Genomic DNA, 25122 nt, shown 5'->3' on the forward strand with positions numbered 1-25122 from the left:
GCATCAGGCTCCCTGCTCAGTGGGGAATCTGCTTCTCCCTCTGCCCCTCCCCCAGCTCATACACACACAAAATGAATTAAAAAAAAAAAACTGAAAAAAATTTTTTAAAAATTAAAAAACTAAAAACTAATCATAATAAGTTAAATCCTAATGGGAGAGAAGAATGGAAATTAATGAATACCAACCAAATTCCAACATCAACTATATTTTCCAAATCGGGTTTGAAATCTCGATCACACCGCCTCCAGAAAAAGTATCAAAGATTCCTTAGCAAGAGAGTGAAACGCTTCCTGCCAAGAAACCATGGCCCGGATAACCGTGCTGGCTCCTCCCCTCCCCTCAAAGGAGGAAAAACCAGGAGAAAAGAAGCAGGAAGGGGCTGTGTTGGCCACTGATGGGAACGGTCTAGCCTGAGTTTGAATGTCGGCTGCCGCTATTCAACGTTACGAATCTATGCTGCCGTGAAGTGACATGAGCTTGAGGGGGTGTCCTCGGAGATGGTTCTAGATTTCACAAAGGTAACTGAGACCTTGTAGCCAAAGATGTGACCACGTACGGAGGGCACGCCCTTCCGAAGCTCTGTCCCGTAGATTATCTGTCACTTCTCTCAGCCAGAATCCAGCAAACAAAACACTCCCTTCACCAGGAGGGAACCAAACCACTAAGGTCTTTCCGCTTGGTTCTTTGAATTTATTTCTCAGCGTCCCCACAACTACCTCCTAAATTGCTTTTCAGAAAAATCTATCTGACCTCCCACTCCCACCAGTCCCAGCCGGAAGTCATCCCTCGCTCATCAGCTCCGTCACCGGCCAACAGATGGAGCTGAAACAGTGGCAGGTCATCTGGGGCAGTGGCTGCTTCTGCTCCTTTATTATTAATTATTATTATTAATCATTATTGGTTACGTGACTATCTCTGCCACCTAACCTGGAAACTCCTTTGGGGCCATGTCACTTGATAAAGCAGCCCTCTGGGCCTACGAAGTATCACACATATAGAGGAGGTGGCGTAATTCTTGTTCCCTAATGGGCCCAGCCTGAAGGACCAGTGAATAAAAATTTGTCCCTTCGTTGTCACCACCCTCATTTATCTGTTATCACCACTGTCACAACCAGAACACAAAGCTCCTTAAAGCCAAAATGATTCTCCAAACACACAGACTTTTTAGCTACTCAATATTTACAAGGCTCTGCGCCAGGATCGGAAAAAGTTTACAATCACTGATTCTGCATCTTATCCAGCATACTTACTGCCGATCGAAGACCAGCCAGCTAACAAAATAATCAATTCCCAATCGTGCAGGGCCTAATGTATCAATCTGGGGACTGTCCTGAGCCTCCTGTCCTCTTCCCTCACTGGCCACCCCTCCCCTCAGAGCAGGAAGAGAAGGTGGGGGCCAGATCTCCCACAGATGGCTGACCACTAGCAGATCTGACGCACATTTCAGAAACCAAAGGGGCTGTACCTGATGGTGACGACGATGTTTCCAGATCGTCCATGGCCAACGAAGAACTCACGGAAGTAAGACTGGATTCTGAAAAAGCATCGCTGAAGTCATGGAAGACAGCTTGCCTGCCAAACCCACTTCTGTAGGTTTTATGTCAAAAGAACTTTTACGGCTCTAAGAAGCCCAACATTTCTCCAACCCTCTGGAGAAGCAGTGAAATTACACAGTCTGACTCTGAATTATTGATGTCATAATTTATGGAGAGGTCTCCATTAGGTCATAGGTCACACCCCAGATGTAATGCCATGCACCCACCCGAGTGTCTGTGACCCAGGATCAAAGCAAAGTTGAGCCTACTGTTTGAGAACATCTGTTGTATGCAAGCCAGATAAGGAGGGGAGGCTCCTGGAGGGCTCTGATACTTGAGAATCACTCCAGAACAAAGCTCAAGTGAGTGGGTCAGAGAAGTAGGTAAGTCTACAAAGAGCCTACTGCAACAGTCCACGCAGAGATTTATGTGCACAAGATAATATATAACACGTACAGACAGGTCCCACAGAAGACTTCCCCTGGCTTATTGTCCAGCCCCCTAAATGAGCCACCACCCACTTCTCATCCACCTGCAGCCCGATAATTTATTCCTCTGTGATCTGATTTAGAGGCAAGGTGGCCAGCTTGGGACGATGCCACCAAGTGTTCTTCTCATGCAAAGGGGCTGCTCACGTCTGCTGGGGCTCACTGGTGAGGAGGAGGTTAAGGACAGGGCGGAACAGGAAAATAGGCACTGACTTTGGTTTCCTATTACTTTAGGCTGGTTACTTGCCTCTAAACATTCTGTGATCCTCTGGGTTGCGGCAATCAATTCCCTGATATAATACTCCATTTCCATAAGCCAGGGTGTTTTTTAAGTATGTGGTGGTTATTGATTGGCTACAGATGATGGCACTTTAGGGCAAAGAGCTGGAAAGAGAAGATGAGCAGCTCCCACGGGGCTCGAGCAAGGGGCACTGCTTGATTGGGCTTTCACTTAACTGGTGATTAGCAACCAACAGGAAACCATAGAATCACCTCTCCAACAGCACCCGTCAGAGGATGGAGGCAGGTCAAGGGCCCTCCGAAGACGCCAGGTCACTTGGAGGGACATATCACCCCACTTAGAAAGAGGGATCTTGGGGCGCCTGGGTGGCTCAGTGGGTTAAAGCCTCTGCCTTCGGTTCCAGTCATGATCCGAGGGTCCTGGGATGGAGCCCCGCATCAGGCTCTCTGCTCAGCAGGGAGCCTTCTTCTTTCCCACTCTCTCTGCTGCATCTCTGCCTACTTGTGATCTCTGTCAAATAAATAAATAAAATCTTTAAAAAAAGGGGGGGAATCTTAAAAGAATAGAATGTTGAAACGTAGATGGCATTCATCAGGATTTTTAACAATGGTGTTCGTTCCTTTGCCTTTCTCTAGACTGAAATACGGGAAACCTAGCTGGCGGTTGGTGAATCAAGTAACTGGAGAGCTGACATTACCTCTTCCAAAGGCATGCTCGGCCCTCTGGCAGCATGTTTCCAGAACCACTGTCCTTTGTACTTGGAACTACTGATGTGACAGCTAAATCATTTATCACCAAGACCTACAGTTTCTAAATAGCGTTCTCGACCAAAAGAAGTATATTGGCTTTCAGCCCGAATAGCAACTTGATTTGGTTTCTGGTCTTCTGCATCGTGTTTTGTGGGGCCACTTTGGAAGGCACCTGGAGCTCAGTCCTGGGAAAGAGAACTAAGCATAATAGAAAATAAAAGACTCCATTAACTCTGCGACTCTTGTGGCTAATGAAAGCTATAGCTGGTACAACTCAAGGTTAAAAAAAAAAAGAAAAAAAGGAGAGGGAACGTCTCACTAAATCGTCTCTTCTCAGCAAATTATTTCATTAGCAAAAAAAATGCAAATTAACATTTCCACACTGACTCATTGACTCAGCAGACTCATTTTGGCACCCCAGCAATTTGAGATCAAATGAGTGTGCTGTAACACCCACAGACCCTCAGCGTCCACATTAGCTTTTTTTTCCAGGGCTATTCCCCACATCCCAGGTGAAACAAATGCTACTCTGTCGTCTATGAACTTCCCATCAATCTACTTGAATGGCTCTCACTCTGAACAGCAGCTTTGAAACCAATCACCTAACACCTTAAAAAAAAAAAAAAAAAAAAGAAAAGAAAGAAAGAAAGAAGCTGAGAAGTTGAAGACACTCAAAAATCAAGTTCTGGAGCACCCAAGGGGCTGCTTGCCTTGAAGATGCGGAGACAACCACTTGGCATCCCTGCTCTCTGGCCTTCAACACGGGGGCACAGACTTCGGTAATGGACAAGGCATTTGCAGAATTCAGAGGACTGAAATCCAGAAACTCTCTCCCCCTGCTGAACTCCTTGGCAAACAGAATGTATGACAAATCAAAGGTGGTATTTGAATATGGCTCGGTCTTACATTGCAAAATGTCATGAGCAGCCATCACTTCCTTCAAATGGACCCATAAACCTCCCCAGCCTTACAAATATTTATAGCATGCTTAAATTACCTTCCTAATAAACACTTCATGAATTAAAGGGACCCTATTTCCTTTATTCAAATCATTATGTAAGCCAGTAGGCTCTTTTCTCAGGCATGGTCCAGAATAAAACATTCTCCTGAATCAGAGAATATTGTTTCAAGGTTGGCCATACCCCTGGGCTGTTATTTTGATTCTTTTCACTGCGATGGCACAGTCTCTCAGGACACCAAAGCAGGGTCTCTATTAAACACATCACACCCAGGGAACTCAGATGTGGCCCATCCTGCTTCAGCCCTCTGTCTAAGGTAGAACTCTAAAGACACACACAGCTGATACCATTCAGGGCCTATGGCAGAGTTCCTAGAACTTTCTGGAAAGGACCAGAAAGTAAATACTTTAGGCTCAGTATGCCAGTCTGCTGCAGCTACTCCATTCTGTTGATGTGATACCAAAATACCCATAGACCACAGTAAACAAATACCCATGTCTGTGTCCCAATAAAACTTTATTCATAAAAAAGGCAATGGGCTAGATTTGGCAGATAATCTCAGAGCTACTGCTTAGCTGACAGTGACAGAGTTCTGAGCTTTTTATCACCTTTCCCAGGCCAGTGATTACAGGTCTTATGGTGAAATCCCATTCGCCCTCATGGGAGTGGCAAACACCATTCAGCTTGGGGTCATCTTCCAACTCCACACTTTTCTTTTGCCTTGTTTGGGACATAAGGTACCACAAGCAGGGAATATGTAAATGTTAGTCATTCTCCCTTTGTATGTATGGCTATTCTATGGAAATAGTTGACTTTGGCTGGCAGGCCTTGCTTATGAACAACTGTCTTAACAATACAGAAGAAATTCCAAGTGATAGAAGATCAGGCCCCATTGGGAAATTCCCTACATGCTCCATGCAAACAAGCTCGATTAAAATGGTGGCAAAAGAATGTGAAGGGACTTAATTAATACCACAGATAGTTAAAATGCTTAGAAATAGTTAAAACAATTAATTTTATGTACATTACCACAATAAAACAATATTTTCTAAAAACCTGTAAAAGGAAAAATATTGATGGTCACAGGAATAAAAAAATGGCAAACTGGAAGAACTGGTAGTCAAGGAGTTCCGAATGGCAGAAACAAGCAAAGTTTTCTAACCTGTTCGGATGAAAAGCCAAGTTAAGGAACCAAGAAACTCTGGCCCTACTCCAAGGCCAAAAATCAAGTTCATCATACACATTTTTTTTTATTGAAGCCTTTACATATTTTGAGCATATCTCGCTTATGAGGCTAAAATTCATTAGCCTACAATACACTGTTTTACTACAGTGAAAACTCTCAATAAAGCTGTCATCCGAGGAAAGAATTTCAGCACCGAAAGAGACCTTGGAAGATATACCCCTCGGCAGCTCTAACCTTTTCTTGCCGCATCCGGCATGATGGATGGCGTTCACGAGCGTGATGGATAACAGGAGATCCACTCCCATGGTTTGCTCATGCCATTGCCCTCTCCGCTGCTCAGGAAAGTATTTCAGAGGACAAAGAAGAGTGGCATTATTATATGAATAACCTTGAATCCGGTCTAGTTTTCCTTTTCTGTAAGGCATTAGCAAACTTAGATACCTTATTTGTGTGTGTATATACAGGGACACATGCCCAAACACCCACATACATAACAGCATGAGTGAGAACTGGTATATGATTCAATCTAACCAGAATTCTTAAAATACCATATGGGGTCGATATGTCCTAGACTCTGTGATTTTAATTTACACCAAGTAGCTGAGGGAACTTAAGTAACTGCCACAGAGCCCACATAGGTCTTTATATATCAGTCAGAAGGTGAAAATGGCTGTATGAGTAACTAGTTTTATAAATCCAAACAGAAAAGCAAAATCAAACAGTTCAGCCTCTCTGTGCATGTATTAATTCAGACTAACTCAGATCACAGGCTAGCTTAGAACAACTTAGTAGGGGCGCCTGGGTGGCTCAGTCGGTTAAGTGTTTGCCTTCGGCTCAGGTCAGGATCCCAGGGTCCTGGGATCGAGCCCCGTGTCAGGCTCCCTGCTTGGCAGGAAGCCTGCTTCTCCCTCTCCCACTCCCCCTGCTCGTGTTCCCTCTCTCGCGGTCTCTCTCTCTCTGTCAAATAAATAAGATCTTTAATTTTTTTAAAAAAGAGAACTTAGAAAACTCAAGACAAAGTGAACAAAACCCTATAAATACATATAGATCTATTGATTGATCAAACTCTCTGAAGATTTTAATTGTTACTGAAAGCAGCAAATGTATTCAGTACCCAAATGTATAATATGTGGTTCTATGCCCCTGATCTTGTCACATTTCTACCCACCCTAATCTAGGAGAGTGGAGGGATTCTCACATTCTTGAAAATCAAGAACCAAGTAGAAACTTGTCTTAGTCTATTCGGGCTGCTATAACAGAGTCCCATGGACTGGGTGGCTTAGAAACAGAAATGTATTTCTCACAATTCTGGAGACTGGAAAGTCCAGAGTCAAGGCACCTGCAGAGTCCGTGCTGGGTAAGAAAATGTGTCCTGGTTTGTAGATGGCTGTCTTTGTACTGGGTCCCCGCATGGTGTAAGGGGAAAGCGACTTCTCTGAGGTCTCTTTTATAAGGGCACTAATCACATTCAGGAAGGGTCCACCCTCAAGACCTCATCACCTCCCCAACACCATCACACTGGGGATCAGGTTTCCACATATGAATTTGGGATGGGAGATGGGGACCACAATCATTCAGTCTATGGCAAAACTATAACCATTTCTTCCTTTGGTGTTTAAGCCAGTCCTAAAGCTAGCTCAGCTGTCTCCCGAGAGTGGCACTGCCCAAAGTGTTTGTATGTTGATTGGTGTCAAGGAACAAAAGGGTTCTATCAACAGCTACATTAAAGAAACCCGGCCATACTGAAACTGAATGAAGCATCAATTTCATTACTATGTGACTTATCAGAGAAGAAATATGCCGGTGCTCATTGTCTAGCCCCAGGAGAATATGGCAGCATATAGTGTTACCAGCCATAAGAAGATTTTTAAGCAGAGAAGCCTGGTGGCTCAGTCAGTTAAGCAGCCAACAACTGGTTTTGGCTCAGGTCAGGATCTGAGTTGTGAGATCAGCCCCAGATCAGGCCAAGCTCAGCACAGAATCTGCTTGCGATTCTCTCCCTCTCCCTATGCCCTTCCCCCATTCACTTTCTCTCTTTCTCTCTAAAAGAAACAAATAAATAAACTTTTTTTAAAAAATAGTAAAAAAGAAAAAAAAAGTTTTCTGGGGCAGTGTATCTCACGGAACTAGGGTCCCATGGAACTCACTTTGGGAAATGTCAGAGCAAAAATATATCCAAGATAGGACTCTCATTTCCCAATATGTGGAATTATTTGAGCCTGGCACTCTAGCCTTCAGTATCAAATTTTTGTAGTTTCCTGAAGGCTAAATAGGAAGACTATTAGGTCCATGTGAACCACTACAACTATGCTACGTAAGGAGTCACTAGCCACATGCAGCTACTTAACTCACATTGATTAAAATCAAATAAAATTTAAAATCAGTTCTCCAGTCATGCTAAACACATTTCAAGTGCTCAATAGCCTCATACGGCTACTGGCTACTGGACTGCGCAGCACGCCTCTGGATCATTTCCCTCATTGCAGAATGTTCTAACAGACAGCGCTGCGCCAGAACCTAAGTTCCCTGTGTTCATGGATGTGTCTGTTGTGCTTTCTCCTGTATCCACAGCTGTATCCAACAGTGCTCTGAACACAGCATTTTTGCAGAACAGTTGTTGATAGTCACAGGAAAGAAAACACCATGAATAAGATGTGCCCCGCTCTGCAGCTATTCTAACCACTCCCTCCCCTCCCAATTCCTGTCCTCAACTTCTCTGGTGACCAACCATGCAACATCACCCCCTCACAGAGGGACCTTGAGGGCATCACACTATATGGAGAAAGTCAGAAAAAGATCAATGCTGTATGTCCTCACTTATATGTGAACTCTAAAAAAAAACCAAACTCACAGAAAGAATGGAATGGTGGTGGCCAGGGCTACGGGATAGAAGAAATGCAAGGATGCTGGTCAAAGGGTACAAACGTTGAGATATAAGATGAGTAAGTTCTGGAGATCGAACTTCCAGCAGGGTGACTTCAGTAAACACCACAGCACTACATACTGGAAAGTTGCTAAGTGAGTGGATCTTAACTGTTCTCACCAAAAAACAAACAAAAGCTAATTTCAATTGCATGAGTGATGGGTAACCTTATTATAGTAACCATTTTGCAATATATACAAATGGTCACATAGTACAAACCATCACATAGTACACTTTAAATCCATACAATGTTATAATGTCAATTATATCTCAATAAAGCTGGAAAAAATATCTCCTCAGCATGGATCCAGCAATGTCTCCAGCAAGTCAGTAATTAATGCACAGTAAGTTTTTATTTCCTCTCATGGACATCATTCAAATTCTATCCAAAGGGCTAAACCACACGGTTTAACTCTGAGGGCCTACATTTCTAGAACATTTTAAAATTAGTCAACACGCAAAAGCCAAGGGGCAGGGGTTTTACATCTTCTTGCTCCTATATTTCCTCAATTCTAAAGTAAGAATAAAATGCTCTTTAACACTTTGTCTTCCTGGTTGGGTGGATCTGGCTGGTGGAAGGAGAGTGCGAAACCCCCTGCCCCTAAACACAGGGGGACCCAGTGTAGTAAGAGATCTGTCCGAAGCATTAGGATGCCTTTGTTCTCCCAAGCAGAGCACAAGCGAGGTATCTCACACCTGCTTTGTGCACCAAACCTCCCCCTAAATTGACTCGCCCTTTTACCACCCCCCCAAAATGAACATTTTCCACAGTCCACAGCGCTGCAGTATGCTAATCAGTGCAATAAAAATGTAAATGTTTGCTCCACTCAATACTCTTACAGATTGAAGTGGACATATTCACAATCACCTTTCTCCCCTAACATAAAAGCTCTATAAATTCATGACTAATTACTTCTCAGGCACCTGTTAATCTCCCTCTTTCCCAAGAACAAAACCAAAATCGGTGGCCTTTTGTCTTCTTGTCAAAGAACTCAAAAGGCGTTGATTCATCCACCTTGCCCTTTCCCAAAAATGGCGGCTTATCTCTCCTTTTGCATTTTAACTCTTCTGTGTAACAAATGTTTTTATTGTAAGCCTCAACTCCTATTAAGAAATATGCAGACAAAATATATGTTAAGTACATCTCTTTTGCTCTAGTATTTAGATTTTGAGACATCTATCTCAAGCTGTCCAAAAGCATTAATTCTAAATAATGTGAGTCTGTCTCCTTGCATCCCATTACTTCACTTGTGCACATCGATAATGTGACTCCGGGAAGGAGGACAATAGGACACTGGAGAGTAAGAGAAGACAAAGTGGGAGTCACTGCAGCCGGGGCTCAGCATCCCTGGGGTCCTGAAATCACAGGAGAGGTCCTCAGAAGCCATGTCTGGTGGGAGGGGGCAAGGCAGCCGGAAAGGAATGGAAACCCAGAGCCTGCTCCTAACCTCACTGCAACTGATTAAGTCCCAGCTGAAGGATAAAAACCTAAACCTCCCACCCACTAGGAAACTTTGTAACCAGCCAACTCCTGAGATCTTCACTGGACAAACAGACCTAGTAGGCCCACAACAGTCAATCCATATGTCAAAGCACATAACCTTGACTGAGCTAAGGCAAGCTCTTTTCTTCTTGGTATTGAGTAGGATTACGGCGTTCTGGAGAAGATATAAAAATAAGCCTAAAGGTCATAAGGAAATAAATTTAAAGCCCATGTCCTCAATGTTTGTGCTGGTTTTGAGAAGAGGTGAGTTCTGAGTTACTTCATGAACACTTTCCAGATGTCTGAAACATTTAAGAAAATCTGTTCTGCTAAATGGATATATGTGATTTATTAATTCTCCAGAGTTACTAAAATTCTGCAGATCAGTTTGTTTCTCGGTTTTCTTATCAGCTTTAGTGACGGTACTTTAAAGGAACAGATTCGGGGCGCCTGGGTGGCTCAGTGGGTTAAGCCGCTGCCTTCGGCTCAGGTCATGATCTCAGGGTCCTGGGATCGAGTCCCACATCGGGCTCTCTGCTCAGCAAGAAGCCTGCTTCCCTCTCTCTCTCTCTCTGCCTTCCTCTCCGTCTACTTGTGATCTCTCTCTGTCAAATAAATAAATAAAAATCTTTAAAAAAATAAAATAAAATAAAATAAAGGAACAGATTCTTTAAATTTGTGATTATAGTTTCAAATGTCAAAGGAGTTTGATTTAATTTATAAGGTTCTAAAAGGCTTAAGAATGTTAATGTGTTAAATTTAGAAGTTAAGTGAGTGTTAGCTGATAAATAAGCAAAACCACTTTTAGCATAAAAATTGCCAGTTTATAAATAAAATAATATCTATAAGTTGAGGTTAAGGTTTAAGAAATATTACTTGTTAAAATTTATAATTTTAATAAACTGAGTAATAATTGAACAAGAACAACTAACCATAGATGTTCCCTTCCAAGCATAAAAGTCATCCTTGGTGAGTAAATATCACCCTGATAATTCACTTTGCTGTTATTATTTTAAACCTTCTTTTGGGATTTTTCAGAAATACTAATAATAAACCAACTGCCAGTTGCCAGAAGGGAGGTGGGTGGGGAGCTGGGTAAAATAGGTGAAGGGGAGTAAAAAGTACACTTGTCATGATGAGTATATCAGTCTTACATCAGTAGTGACATACAGAATTGCTGAATCACTCTATTGTACACCTGAAACTAATATAACACTGTGTTAATAACACTTGAACTGAAAATAAATAAATAAATAAAACAAATAAATAAAAAGCCATCGTCAAAAAAAAAATCATAATAACAAAGTAATAAGACAGCAAGACAAGTCCCCTGGAAAATTAAAAAGCCCTCCTAGAAGACAGATGCAAGAGCTATTTTTCATCTAAGCATTTGGAATGGAAAACCCCCTCAGAAAGGAAAAGCATTCACAAGATGGTCAGGTGGTATCCAGGTTGGAACCCTGCCGAACTGGAGGGAACCAGAAGTAAGCAACTCCCTGTCCCACTGCCTCCACTGAACCTGTAAGGAGTAAGGATAAGGGATGCAAAGTCAGTGGGTACAGCGGACTAGCCAAGACCAGGGTCACGGGGCACTCGCACCCTAGTACATAAGGCCATGTGGAAGACAGACCCACGGATGCTTGATGATCTAATCTTCCAGAAAATTCTGAACAGTGATGTTTACATATATACACCCAGATTTTTAAGTGAAAGCATCTGATTTTTAAATCATGACAAATAATGACTGAAAACATTTATAGAAGCAAAACAAAACATATAGGTAGGCCACAAATGGCCTTTCCAAGGCCTATCTGTGGCGTCTGATCTACGGAATGAAGTTAAACCCCACAGGGAGCCTCTTATAACCTGATCCTGCCCACCTACCAATGCTACAACCCCAGCCCGATCCCTCCCTAGTCCCACGTCCTGAAACTCCCACAGATCATTCCTTGCCCTCACTCTGGGCCTTTGCTCATCCTGCACCTCCCAGGCAGAATGTCCAGACCTGCCACCAACAAGATAACCTCTTTCACAGACTCGGTTCTACTGCCCCAGGTAGGTTCCAGGGATAACATATCCCCTTCTCTTGGAAATGGTGAATCGAAGACACAGATCATCAACGTAGGCATCTGACTGGAAGGGAATATCATTATCAAGGGCCCATGGGAGGCAGTTCACAAATAAGGAAGAATGGCTTCCAGACTGTGTCTTCAAATGTGCTCAAGATCCTGGGCCTAGGAAAACAAGGTTGTGCAACACACACAAGGCAGGTCTAGCCACCATCACACCAGGCAGTGCAGGAAGCCTGAACAAATGCACTTTTTACTGGAGGATATTGACACCAACAGCACAGACTACAATACAGGGAGGGCCTGACAAGTATTACATACCAGCTATCATAATTATCCTCTACTTGATTCCAAAGAGAAGTCTAACTTCCCGTACCTCCCAGAGCAGCAGAATAATCACTCTGAATAGCTGGTCATCCTCAGAAGGTACTCACCTAAGAGATTCAAATAGATCCAAATAGAAAGAATTTTTAAAATGAGCAGTGGGAAACATAAAACCAGAGAGAAGGTACATAGAGTAGTGGTTGCCAATGGTTTAGGAGGGAAAGGGGAGGGACACATAGGTGGCACATGGGGCATTTTAGGGTGGTAAAACTATCCTGTGGGATACTAAGATGGTGGATACATGACAAGCATTTGTCAAAACCCATAGAGCCGTACCACCCAAACAGTAAACCTTGACGGTCTGCAAATTAAGAAAGGACATAATATAGAAGGTCATGGGATCCCAGGAAAAAATCCCAGCTGGCAAGACAATTCTATAACAAATGTATGAAAGAGCCTAACTAAAGGGAGTGGGGGAAATGTACTAACCAGAACGCTTGTAATGGAAATGAACACTTGTAAGACTAAAGTTGTAAGAAACAACACATAAGCACTGTGCTCTCTCCCTGACAAAGGTGTTTCCCACCGGGGTACAGGTTAACATTCTGATACTGCCATGCATGTACACTGGAACTGAACAACTAAGTCAAGGGACATCAGAGGGTATAAACCAATTTTCTCACCATTGAAGAGGGAGTTTACAAATAAACAAGAGGAATCTAGAATGATCCATGTGGTAATGGGTCAGAGATGGGGACATCAGTATGATACACATGAGTTAAACTCATGCACAGATATGGATGGTTACATATGGAAAGATTCATAAATACGGGTCTATATATACAGGTTAGCATACACACATTCTTCCCTCTGTCTGGGGAGAGGACCTAAAAGAAATCACACCCATACACCAGCCAGCACACCCAGCACCCAGATCTTGGTCTTTAGCACCATTCTCCAATAAAAGGCACCAGGGCTCCTTGGAGAAATGTCTGATTCTAGGACTGGGGCAGGAAATACACAAGATGAGCCTGGAGGGTCTGACAGTGCCAGAAAGTAAGGAATTGCTCAAAAACAAACCAGAAAAGGCCACAAACAGTGGGGGCGTGTGAACGTGACACAGAAGCCCACTGAAAGAGTTTCCAATGGCCAGACCTGGGACATGTTTAGCAACCAAAGAAAGTCATACTGGACCATCACCCAAAGTAAAAAGCAAATACCCGTGTGATTCCATACCGACATGAATAAATGAATGGAGGAAAAGAAACAAATCTCCCATGCAGAAGAAGTCCTAATAAATTATGTAAACACTCTTCTCTCAAGGAAGTGGAGCAACATTCCCCACTGCTTAAGTGTGAGCGGCACATAGCGACTTCCTTTCAAAGAGTACAGTATGGGAAGGTCAGGAAAAACACAGCCTTGCAGTGGAGGAAATTGACCGACATGACTCCAGCCAGGTCATTCATGAACAGCACTAGGTTTCAATCCCATAGATACGTGGACCCCTGATACTAAGGGCTGAAAATGGCACTTGACCTCTGTGGTCTTCCTCTCCAACCCGGAACCCCATCTCATCATGAGAAGAACGTCACACAAATTCCAGTCAGGCCCCTCCTACAGTGCACTGCCCAGCAGTCCATAGAAATGATCCAGTCAGCAAGATCAAGGGAAGTCGGAGAGAGACATGGTCACTGTCAACACCAGCCTCAGGAGGCACCACTACTAAGTGCAATACGGTATGCAGGATGGGATTCTGGAATGGAAAAAGGATATTAGGTAAAAAAACAAACAAGCAAACAAAAAAAAAACCTAAAGCAATCTGAATAAACTACATACTTTAGTTAATAATAAGGTGCCAGTATTGGTTCATTAACTGTAACAAATGTACCACATTAACATAAGATGTTAATAATAGAGAAACTCTGGGGGTGGAGGGGGTATGCAGGAACTGTCTGTACTATCTGCTTCATTTTTCTGTAAATCTGAAACTGTTCTAAAAATAAATAAATAAAATCTATTAGTTTTGTTTTGTTTCGTTTTGTTTTTTAAGGGAGGAAAGAGGAGAAAGGCACACTGAGGACTCGGGGAGGGGAGTGTTCGTTTTTGGAGAGGGTGACAGTGATGTGGTCGCCCCGCTGGCTTCACGTGTGGCTCTGCCTCGCTGGGGTGGAAACTTCCTCTCAGCCCTGCACACAGATCCGGACAAAACCTCATTAATTCTAAGAGGTAGCTGCTGGCAATCAGCGACAAGAATTTTCTAGAGCACAAAAGAGAAGCTATTTTTAAGGGATCCCAGGGATTTCCAGACAAATCTCAAGCAGTTAATGTGAGGGTTTCATGGGATATAAAAATCACTTGGGGCTTTTAAGGAGCAAATAAAAACGGAAGGAAACCCTCAACGTGAGCACTTCACAAAGCAAGAGCAACGGGCAATGTCCAGGACCATAAATGACTAAACAGCATTCTTCATTTATCTGGTTTCCTAGGGTAGCCACACTCCTTTTATTGAAGAACCCCTGACTGCAAGTGGCCAGATTCCACAAAAGAGCTGAGCTATCCAGACTGGCAGAGGCAAGGGGGCAAGGTCACCAATTTGGGTTCCTTCACAAGATGTTCCTGGCGAACATCTTGCTTTCCCTGGCTATTTCTCCAAAGGTCCAGTTTCCACTCAACACCAGTATATGACTGGACACAAATCAGAGGGCAAGGGTCACTCCGAATGCAGGACACAAAGAAACATGGCCGCTAAAACCAGGACAGACCACAGAGGTAGGAGGAGGAAAGGCTCTAAGGCCAACCAACCAACCAAACACCTCTTTTTCTTCTTGTATTTTTAAAAGCTAAGAATATTCTCAAACACACACATTCATGTAAAACAACACCTTAAAAAAAAAAAAACAAAAAAACTTGAAATTGTGAAATGTATTTGTCCTTTCTGGCTTTGACTCTGGAGTTGAGAAAGGAAAGCTGCCAGACATGCCGCGGGCCCTGGGAGGGAGCGAACACGCCATGAGGTCTTGGCAGCGTCTCTGTGGGAGTTTGGTAACAGATCCAGGGAGTCAATTCTAAACCTCCTGGAAGACAGAAAAAGCCAATTTCTAGAGCTTTATGCCTCTCTTAGGTAAAATCCTGAGTAGCACAATTACTCCTGTATGACTGAAAACATGAGCCACCACCACCCCCCTCCCCTTGGAACAAATACATGTACTGAACACAGGATAATTTAGTCCATTCAAAGAACTATCTCAAGAGTAAACATGGGGAAAATATTTGAGAGATTTACTGATTTTATGAAAAAAGTTACCAAATTCAGTTGGATCAAAGTTTGTCATTGGAAAGCCAGATAGCCATTTTAGGCATTTCAGGTCATGCTGCATCTGGGGCAACTACCCAACTTCACCTTTGTAGCATGAAAGCAGCCCTCGTTGACAGTAAACAAATGACTGTAGCTGTGTTCCAATAAAACTTTATTGACAACAACAAGCAGCAAGTTACATTTCACCCATGGGCCATACTTTGCCGACTACTGAGTTAGATAACTCCATCACTATTTCTGTCTTCAACTAAAACAGTCACCAACCAGTAACAGAGCTAAACTCCTTTCATTCATAAATCAAGAAAAATCAACATGAATCCCCTAAAAATCTCCTTTCTACATTTCTTAAAGAAACTCAGCTGCAAGTCACACAGTTGGGAACAGTATCTGGATATAATCAAACAAAACTTGGCCAAGGATAGCTTCTCAGGAAACTATATTCTCTAAATGGAAGTGTTTGGGAGAAGCACACACCATATGGATCAAACGGAAACTTCTCAAGGAACCAGAAAGCTTATCTTCCCTGTGGTTGTCCTCTCAACACACTCCCTCACCTGGAAGCTTTGAAATGGTTCCTAGAACGTCCAGGATAAGCCCAGTCTTCATAATAGAGCATAGAAGACCCTCCAAGACTTTCCACAACTGGTTCCAACCTCAACTCTGACACCTCTCTTTCTACCCCCAAACTATACTCTGACAACTAAGAGGATACACTATACCTCAAATATATCATTTGCCCTCATGCCTTCAAGTCTCCAAGCCCTTACCAGATTGACCATGTAATTTATTGTCAAACTGGGGTATTTTTTAAAATATTTTATTTATTCATTGGACAGAGAGAGCACAAGCAGAGGCAACAAGGAGAGGGAGAGACAGACTCCCCACTGAGCAGGGAGCCCAACACTGGACTCAATCCCAGGACCCTGGGATCATGACCTGAGCCGAAGGCAGTGCTTAACCAACTGAGCTATCCAGATGCCCCCAAATAGGGCATTTTTGAGAGTGAAAAGAGTTTTATTAGTAACTATACTGGGACAAAGAGCATAGCACAACACAGACCATAATGTAGTCATTTAGCCTTCACTCATGATTTATCACTCTGTTGTGAAATCATTGCAAACTCACTCTAGTGATCCTATTCATCCTTCAAGGCCCAGGTCAAATATCACCCCTCCCTTTTTCTTTTGCCTTTCTGACCTCTTTCTGGCAGAGGTAACCACTCCTTCAGCTTTGTGTCTGTTATGGCCTGTATCACATAATGTTATATTTACATTTTCATGGGTATGTTGTCTTTGAGGATAGGAATGCTTCCTCTGCACAACTGGATTTGTGCTGGAATTGTTTTATTTTCTTTTTTAAAGATTTTATTTATTTATTTGACAGAGAGAGATCACAAGAAGGCAGAGAGGCAGGCAGAGAGAGGGGAAGGGAAGCAGGCTCCCTGCTGAGCAGAGAGCCCAGTGCAGGGTTCAATCCCAGGACCCTAGGATCATGACCTGAGCCGAAAGCAGAGGCCTTAACCCACTGAGCCACCCAGGCACCCCTGGAATTGTCTTAGAGTTAGTGCTCAATAAATGTTTATTCATTTTCTTATAAAAATGTAAACTATGTATTTACCTAAAAAACCATTCTTTGCACAGCATAAACTACTGGTTCTCAATCAGGGGTAATTTTACCTCCCAGGGGATATTTGCAATGCCTAGGAACTTTTTTTTTTTTTAAGAGTTTATTTATTTGGGGCACCTGGGTGGCTCAGTCATTAAGCATCTACCTTCGGCTCAGGTCATGATGCAGGGCCCTGGCATCAAGCCCCGCATCGGGCTCCCTGTTCGGCGGGAAGCCTGCTTCTCCCTCTCTCACTCCCCCTGCTGTGTTCCCTCTCTCACTGTCTCTCTCTCTCTGTCAAATAAATAAATAAATACCTTAAAAAAAAATTTTTATTTATTTATCTGAGAGAGCATGCAAGCAAGCACAAGCAGGGGAAGCGGCAGAGAGAGAAGCAGCCTTCCCACCGAGCAGGGAGCACGAGGTGGGAACATGTTCTGACCCAGAGGCAGATGTCTACTCAACCCACTGAGCCACCCAGGCGCCCTGTCTAGGAATATTTTTAGTTGTCACAACTAGGGGAACTACAACTGGCATCTAGCGAGTAGAGGTCAGGGACGCCGCTGAGCATTCTACAACACTCAGGACAGTCTCCACAACAAAGAACTATTCAGCCCAAAATGCCAATAGTGCTAAGGTGGACAAATCCTGGAATAAAAATCAAAACTTCAGCTCCCTTCCTCCTGAAATTACTACACATTCTGGATTACAGAAATAGAATGTCATGAAAATTTCCTGCACATATGCCATAGACATATTCAGAAAGCCAACACATTCGGGGATTTCGTATAATATAAGACAAGGAAAGACGGCACAGACTTACCGTAGAGATTCATGAATCGGTCTGAAAAGCAGTGTGGATACACAATGTTACGCAGAGCACTTGAAATGTTATTTTCATGCAGAGTTTATTAATCCGACACCTGGCTGATACAGACCACATGCAGCCGGAGAGGAGAGAACATCTTTGACCACATACAAAATCAAAGCTGAAATAAAAGCCACGAACTCTGGACCATGTCGAGTCACTGACATTTGCGATCTGAAGTACAGATTAAAACTGTATTTGTTACAGAACCTGAATCCCAAACTTTGTCAGTTACGACCGGAACCAAATGCCACTACTCCACGCAACAGAAACTCTAGAATACATAGTGGATATTTTCAACCATGTAATCTGATAAAATTAATTTCTAGAGGAAAAACGTGGCCACCCATTATTTGGCTGCTTCCACTAGCACAAATTTATTCATCTTCCCTGTGGACAGAGAGCTGCACTCCTCAATCTTTGCTGGGTAAATTGTCCTGATTGCTGAGTGGGAAACATGCCACAGAGCTCTCTGCCCTTCATCAACAGAACAAACTAGGTCAAATCTGCTTTTCCTGAATGCCCGGGGTGTCTGAACTACTTTTAATATTGTATTCTACTAATATAACCCTCACAGCCTACTGAAAAGACATGGAAGGCTTGCCCCCTTCGCGAACTGGCCACAGATGGCCTGTTTCCTTCTGTTCTAAGGTCGGGACCCCACCCCCCCCCAAGCTGCAATGATCATTCCTGTTGCAACTGGGATGCATGCCTCTGACCTTCCTCTCCAGCCTCTTTTCATGTAGCTCTTCTGGAAATCTAGAATGAAGTAAGCAGTCAGCAATGCCTTGGGGTGCCCGTGTGGTGCAGTCAGTCAAGTATCCAAATCTTGGTTTCGGTTCAGGTCATGATCTTAGCCCCATGCCGGGCTCCACACTCAGCGCAGAGTCTGCTTGAGATTCTCCCTCCCTCTCCATTTGCCCCTCCTCCTTGTCTGTTCTCTCTCTCAAATAAATAAATCTTTTCTTAAAAAATATGGTAACTTTCGGGGCGCCTGGGTGGCTCAGTGGGTTAAAGCTTCTGCCTTCGACTCAGGTCATGATCCCGGGGTCGTGGGATGGAGCCCCACATCGGGCTCTCTGCTCGGCAGGGAGCCTGCTTCCTCCTCTCTCTCTGCCTGCCTCTCTGCCTAGTTGTGATCTTTCACTGTCAAATAAATAAAATATTTTTTAAAAAATATGGTAACTTTCAAAAAAGAAGAAGGAGAAGAAGGAGAAGGAGAAGGAGAAGAAGAAGAAGAAGAAGAAGAAGAAGAAGAAGAAGAAGAAGAAGAAGAAGAAGAAGAAATGCCTTATGTAAACCCTGGGTAAAAGGGCTGAGTAAATGCAGAGTTAAAAAGCTGTTCCACTAACACCAGGCAAAGAGCTTTGTAGCCTGTGAATTCCCACATCCCTGTGCATTCATGCCTTGGATGTCCTCTTGTCCTTAACCCTTGTAGTCAGGAACAGGGAAAAAGCCACACAGAATAAGAAAAAAAAGCCCCAAAAGGAGAGTCTGCATGGACAAAATGGGGGGGGGAGGAGAAAAAATTAAACATAAGCCACAATCAGTAAAATAAGGTCATTAAACTCCCATGGCTTAAGATCAAGTTAGTTACATTTATAACAATCACCTTCTACTCCTAAAGCACGAATACCTTTAAGAAAGTAAATGAGACTTGCAGATATTATTTAAAACTCCACAGAAAATGAGCACTTAAGTACTTACAAAACTTTAATTCAAAGGTATTGATTTTTTAAAACAGGCAACATATAACCAAAGCATCCTGTCCATTTGGCATCTATCTTAACCTGCCTGGAAAAAAACCCAGTAATTGAGAGTTTCAGGAATGACTCATATATCAAGGTGACTTTTAAAAAGTCCATCTGCATGCGCCAGACAATAATTATCGTTGTGTGAGCCCTCTCTCCCCACGTCCCAATATTCAGATGACGCCCTACCATCTACCTCAGCTCGCACAACACAGAATGCCCAGAATGCACATTTACCCCCATTAAACTTCCTCTGGACAGGAAGTTTAAGTTGAACCCCTACCAAAAGGTGCTGACCGATGACAAAAATATAAAAATCACTATCTGATGTTAATCTATTATCAAGTCTGTGTTTATTAAATATTGGTAGCATTTGATAAATGGGATAAATTGTTACAACAGCATCACAGAGAAACTCAACCCTGAACCATCTGCTTTACCTCTTTACATCCAGCTAGGACTCTTAAATCTTTTAGATGACAGGTCATACCTCATTGCCATAGGCACTGAAAAGGCATCCTAATAATCCATTCTTGGAAGAAAAAAGAAAAGATAAAGATGGAAACAGACACTTTTCTAACATCATAAAATATATATCAATATAAAAGCAAGCATCACACTTAACAGAGAAATTCTAGTCAGTACAAAAAAAGGATGTAATATATCACCAATAGTCTTTGAGATCAGGAGATTCCTGTCAATGTGATAAGATAAGAAAAAAAGTTTACTAATACAAAATTAATATAGAAAACAAGTAGCTTGAATACAGACAAAAAGAACCAATCATAAACTATCTAGAAAAGAAAATATAGAAGAAAAGAGTTCATTCATGATGGTTACAAAATAAAAAGTAAAAGTTCCAGCAATAAGCTTAACAAGAAATGTGCTAGACTTATATAAAGAAAACTTTAAAATACTCAAAGCCATCACTAAAAAAGACTTCAATAAAAGCAAGACATACGATGTCTTCAGGATAAATTTCACTTCAGCAAGGTATTAATTTTCTTTATGTGAATCTATAAACCCAACAGAATTTCAATAAAAGTACTACAAGATCTTGGGGGTGGGAGGATTGGCACTGAATGAGAACATTCTAAAGTTCATATGAGAAAACATACAGAAAAGAATAACCAAAAAAAATCAGAAAACATAGGTAATAAAAAGATAATAGGCCCATCAACTATCTGAACAAATATAAAGCTTCCACAACTAAAAATGTGTATAATTAGTATATGGCCAGTGGGTCAGACCAGTGAAGAACAGAAAGTCCATAAATAAATCCAAATGCATGTAAGAATTTAGGGCTCTTAGAAATGGCATCTTAAATTAATGAGGAAAACACAATTTATTCTGTAAATGATAATGATGGAGGGACAACCAGGGAACCATTTGAAAAATAAATAAGGCTGGGGTGCCTAGATGGCTCAGTTGGTTAAGCGTCTGACTCAGGTCAGGTCATGATCCCAGGGTTCTGGGATCGAGTCCCACATTGGGCTCCTTGTTCACTGGGGAGTCTGCTTCTCCCTCTCCCTCTGCCCCTCCCCTTGGCTTGTGCTCAAGTGCTCACTCTCTCAATTTCTCTCTTTCTTTCTCAAATAAATAAATAAAATCTTTTAAAAAAAGAAAAAGAAAATAAAGCTGCATCCCTATCTCTTACCTCATATAAGTCAAGTTAGACATCAGAATAACACCAGGATAAATTCTGAGTCAATGAAAAATTTCCACATGAAAAAATGTAAGTAATAGATAACTCATAGGTCCTTCTAATAAACCTGAAATGGAGAGGGTCTTCCTAACTGTGGTATAAAAAGTCTGATAAATGTGATTAGACAAGAAATTAAAATTTCTGCATTAAAAAATCAACAACCCAAAACAAGAAAAGTAACTGCAACTCCTATCTTAGACACAGAACTAATTTTCCTACTATTTAAAGCTCCAACTGAGAAAAGACCAAAACCCTAAGAGAAAAATGGTCAAGCGATGTGAAGATCACTCATGGGTAAGGAAATATAAATGGTTCTTGTATATAAGAAAAAAGATTCACCTTAATTCACAATAAGATAAATGCAGATGACAACAACTGAGAAGCAATTTACTAATCTCAGAATGTCAAGAATCTGAAAGCTTGACAACATACCCACTTGACATACACTCTCATATTCTGCAGATGGAGGTATGCAATCTTTATGAGGAGGAATTATTAGATAATGTATAGCGGAATAAAAAATGCACATAACCCCTGACTCTGTATTTCCTGTCTCAACATTTACTCCACAGAAACAGTTGCACATGTGACACATGAAGTATGTACAGGTACTGCAGTGTATATTCTTTGTAATACCACAACCCTGGAACTAATCTACATAGGCATCAGTAGGGAATGCTGAACAAAGCCGAGAACATCCACACAATGTACACAGCCACAGAAAAAAAGATGAGGAAGCCTTTTATCTACCACTTTGGAATGCTCCCCCAAAATACTGTTACATGAAAAAAATGTGATTGGGTAGCATAAAAGATGGGGAAAGAGTACCCATACTCACATATCTGCTTATATAAGCATTAACTATCACAGGAAATTGGTAATATTGGTGACAATCTTTGGGGAGTGCGACTTCAGACTATAGGACACATGGAGGAGGGAAAGAGTTCCATACCCTTTGGGTATGAATGTAATGACCCACATGAACAAAAAGTGAATTCAAATTTAAAAATGTTTAAACCTTAGTAAACACCCGAAGCACTCCCCCTCCTGAACTCTCAACCAGTTATTAAATTCTGATGATTCTCTTTCCAAACCATGCCTCATTTACCATCTCCAACTCTGTGACCATAATCCAATTCAGTTCTTAAGGTAACGGTCAGGAGCCTCCTAGCTGGTCTCTCTGCCTTCCCTCTCTCCCCATTAAAGAATGCACCTGACCCTTGCACCTGGCCCTACCACCACATTCCTCTCTTTAAGGAAATCGGTGTCACTAGATCGGATGAAATCCCTTTTCTATGAATCAATGTAATAAAAGCCCGTTCTCCACACATCAGTAGATGCTGACTGCTACAGATATCTGCGCTCCTAACTAGGCATTTAGACCCAAACTCTTTTTCTAGCTCTATTTCCTGAGTGTGTTTTGTGCTAATTTTTTTAACTTTCCAATTACACTAGAGGTTTCTTAAAGGTCAATTATTGTCTAACCCATCTTTTTATTTTCAAAAACTCTTAGCATGGCGTCTTACACACAGAAATTGCTCAAGAAATGTTCTCTGAGGAGCGCCTGGGTGGCTCAATCAGTTAAACAGCGGACTCCTGATTTCTGCTCAGGTCATGGTCTCAGGGTAGTGAGAGCAATACCGCACTGGGCTCCACGTTCAGTGCAAAGTCTGCTTGTCCCTCTCACTCTGCCCCTCCCCCTGCTTGTGCACTCCCTCTCTCTCTCAAATAAATAAATAAATATCTTTAAAATAAGATATTTTAAAGAAAAGAAGAAATGTTCTCTGAATCCATGAACACACAACATTAAATATTAAATTAACAGAACTTAAATATCTGATTATCTCATACAAAGAAAAGAATGAAAATGAAAATGTGGTTTCTCATTCAAGCAGCTTAAGGAAAAAGAAGTTAGGAAAACCGAATACTGTTAATGATGGTAAAAGTTTCTTTTGAAATAGTCTGCTTCACCAGACTTTCAGGTCCAAACACGTTCTCATTCCCATCTCCATTCTCATCTCCTCGTCGCCCCACTTCCCTGAGGTGCTTTCCTCACCCTCAAGATGACACTGCCTCGAATTCAATATCCCACGTGACCTGATTTTTTTTTTTTTAAGATCTTATTTATTTGAGAGAGACAGAGACAGCGAGAAAGGGAACACAATCAGGGAGAGTGGGAGAGGGAGAAGCAGTCTTCCCGCAGAGCAGGGAGCCCAATGTGGGGCTCGATCACAGGACCCTGGGATCATAACCTGAGCTGAAGGCAGACGCTTAACTACTGAGCCACCCAGGTGCCCCGCAAGTGACCTGATTTCAGAAGGGATACAAATGGCTTAAGTATCTTGATGTCGCTTATTCGGATAATGGCCTTAGCAATAACAATGTAAGAAAAAAATAACAATGTCAAGAAGTCATACAATTTATTTCATTGATCGGAGCAGCAGCTTCCCTACACTGAAACCTAATAAATACTTCATCTTTGTGAACCCAAAGGAAAAATCTGTAGTGTTTTAAATCGCACATAATCAAAGAAAGTTCAGTCTTTAGAATTCTTGTCTACCCGCTTCTCTTCCACCTGAATACTACTAAGGGACAATACATGTTCTCAATATCATAAAGAGGCTATTTAACATCATTTTAAAGGTGTTTAAATCTTTTTCTTTAAATTTTTTTTTTGGTGTCAGCAAAAAGAAGAGAATATGTTTAACAGCTTTCACGAAAACCATACATGAATCTTTAAAACAGTCACAAAATATTAAGATTTTAAAAATCTGAATAAACAAAAAAAATTCTTACAGGAAATAAGAACATTGATTTCTTTTTTCCCCCAGATTCGTCCCAGAATTACTGCAGGAGCTATACCATAACTGATAACACCAGTCCTTTGATTTCTAAACAGGACTTTTTTGTTGTTGCTATTGTTAAAGATTTTATTTACTTATTTGACAGAGAGAATGAGATCACAAGTAGGCAGAGAGGCAGGGGGAAGCAGGCTCCCTGATGAGCAGAGAGCCCGATGCAGGGCTCGATCCCAGGATACTGAGACCATGACCTGAGCCGAAGGCAGAGGCTTAACCCACTGAGCCACCCAGGCACCCCCTGGACAGGACTTTTAAGGGCCATGCAGACAAATTAAAGCATGATTCCTAAGCGTTCTTTTTTTCTTAAGTTTTAAAAAATCCCTTGTAGGGCGCCTGGGTGACAGAGAGATCACAAGTAGGCAGAGATGCAGGCAGAGAGGGAGAAGCAGGCTCCCTGCTGAGCAGAGAGCCCGATGCGGGGCTCGATCCCAGGACCCTGAGATCATGACCTGAGCCGAAGGCAGAGGCCCAACCCACTGAGCCACCCAGGTGCCCCTAGCCTGAATTTAAAACATGTAAACTCTTCTGAAGCCAAATATCCTTCTTTTCCAACAAACATGGTACACTAGGAAAAGTACTGAATTCTAAGCAACTCAAAATAGTTTAAAGATTTTACTATGAATTGGGCAAACAAGAATGTATTCCAATTTTACTAATGGAGAAACTGAGGCCCCCTCAGTGAAATGATCTCTGTGACTTCCTACATTGTGACCTTCAGGCACCATCATTTGAGAGCTGAAGTCATGGCATGGAGCCCACTGAGCCCCATTTTGTGGATCCCCAATGAGCCCCATTGTGCCATCGTTTGCTCAACACCAAGGGATTAGGCAAATTCTCAGTCCCTTCGGCTATGGAAGGAGGAAGTCAGACTTCTGTGCTGAGGTCCCCGTAAACTTTAACATGCTGATTTTATAAATATATTAGAGATTTGAAATATAATTTAAACATCCTTTAAAAAAAACAAGATTTGAAATTTCCTTAGTCAAAGAACTGAGCCTAACAGTATTATAAAAGAAAAAAAAAGGCCTAGAAAAATCCAACTTACAGAAGAAGAGATAG

At 42.1% G+C, this 25122-nt stretch overlaps 1 protein-coding gene across 3 annotated transcripts in view; it reads right to left on the reverse strand.

The window, feature by feature from the left end:
- OSBPL10 (oxysterol binding protein like 10) overlaps nt 1-25122 on the reverse strand; it is a 299146-nt gene that overhangs the window by 220794 nt on the left and 53230 nt on the right. Inside the window, exon 1 of one of the 3 annotated variants that reach the window (XM_047739012.1) lies at nt 1466-1550. The exons of the other annotated variants lie outside the window; for them this stretch is intronic. The gene's annotated coding sequence lies outside the window, so the exon portion shown is untranslated. Of the gene's footprint in view, nt 1-1465; nt 1551-25122 lie in introns of those variants that run through there. 3 annotated transcript variants of the gene reach the window in all.

Source organism: Lutra lutra, chromosome 1, assembly GCF_902655055.1.
Source record: "Lutra lutra chromosome 1, mLutLut1.2, whole genome shotgun sequence".
In the NCBI taxonomy this organism is placed as follows: Eukaryota; Metazoa; Chordata; class Mammalia; order Carnivora; family Mustelidae; genus Lutra; species Lutra lutra.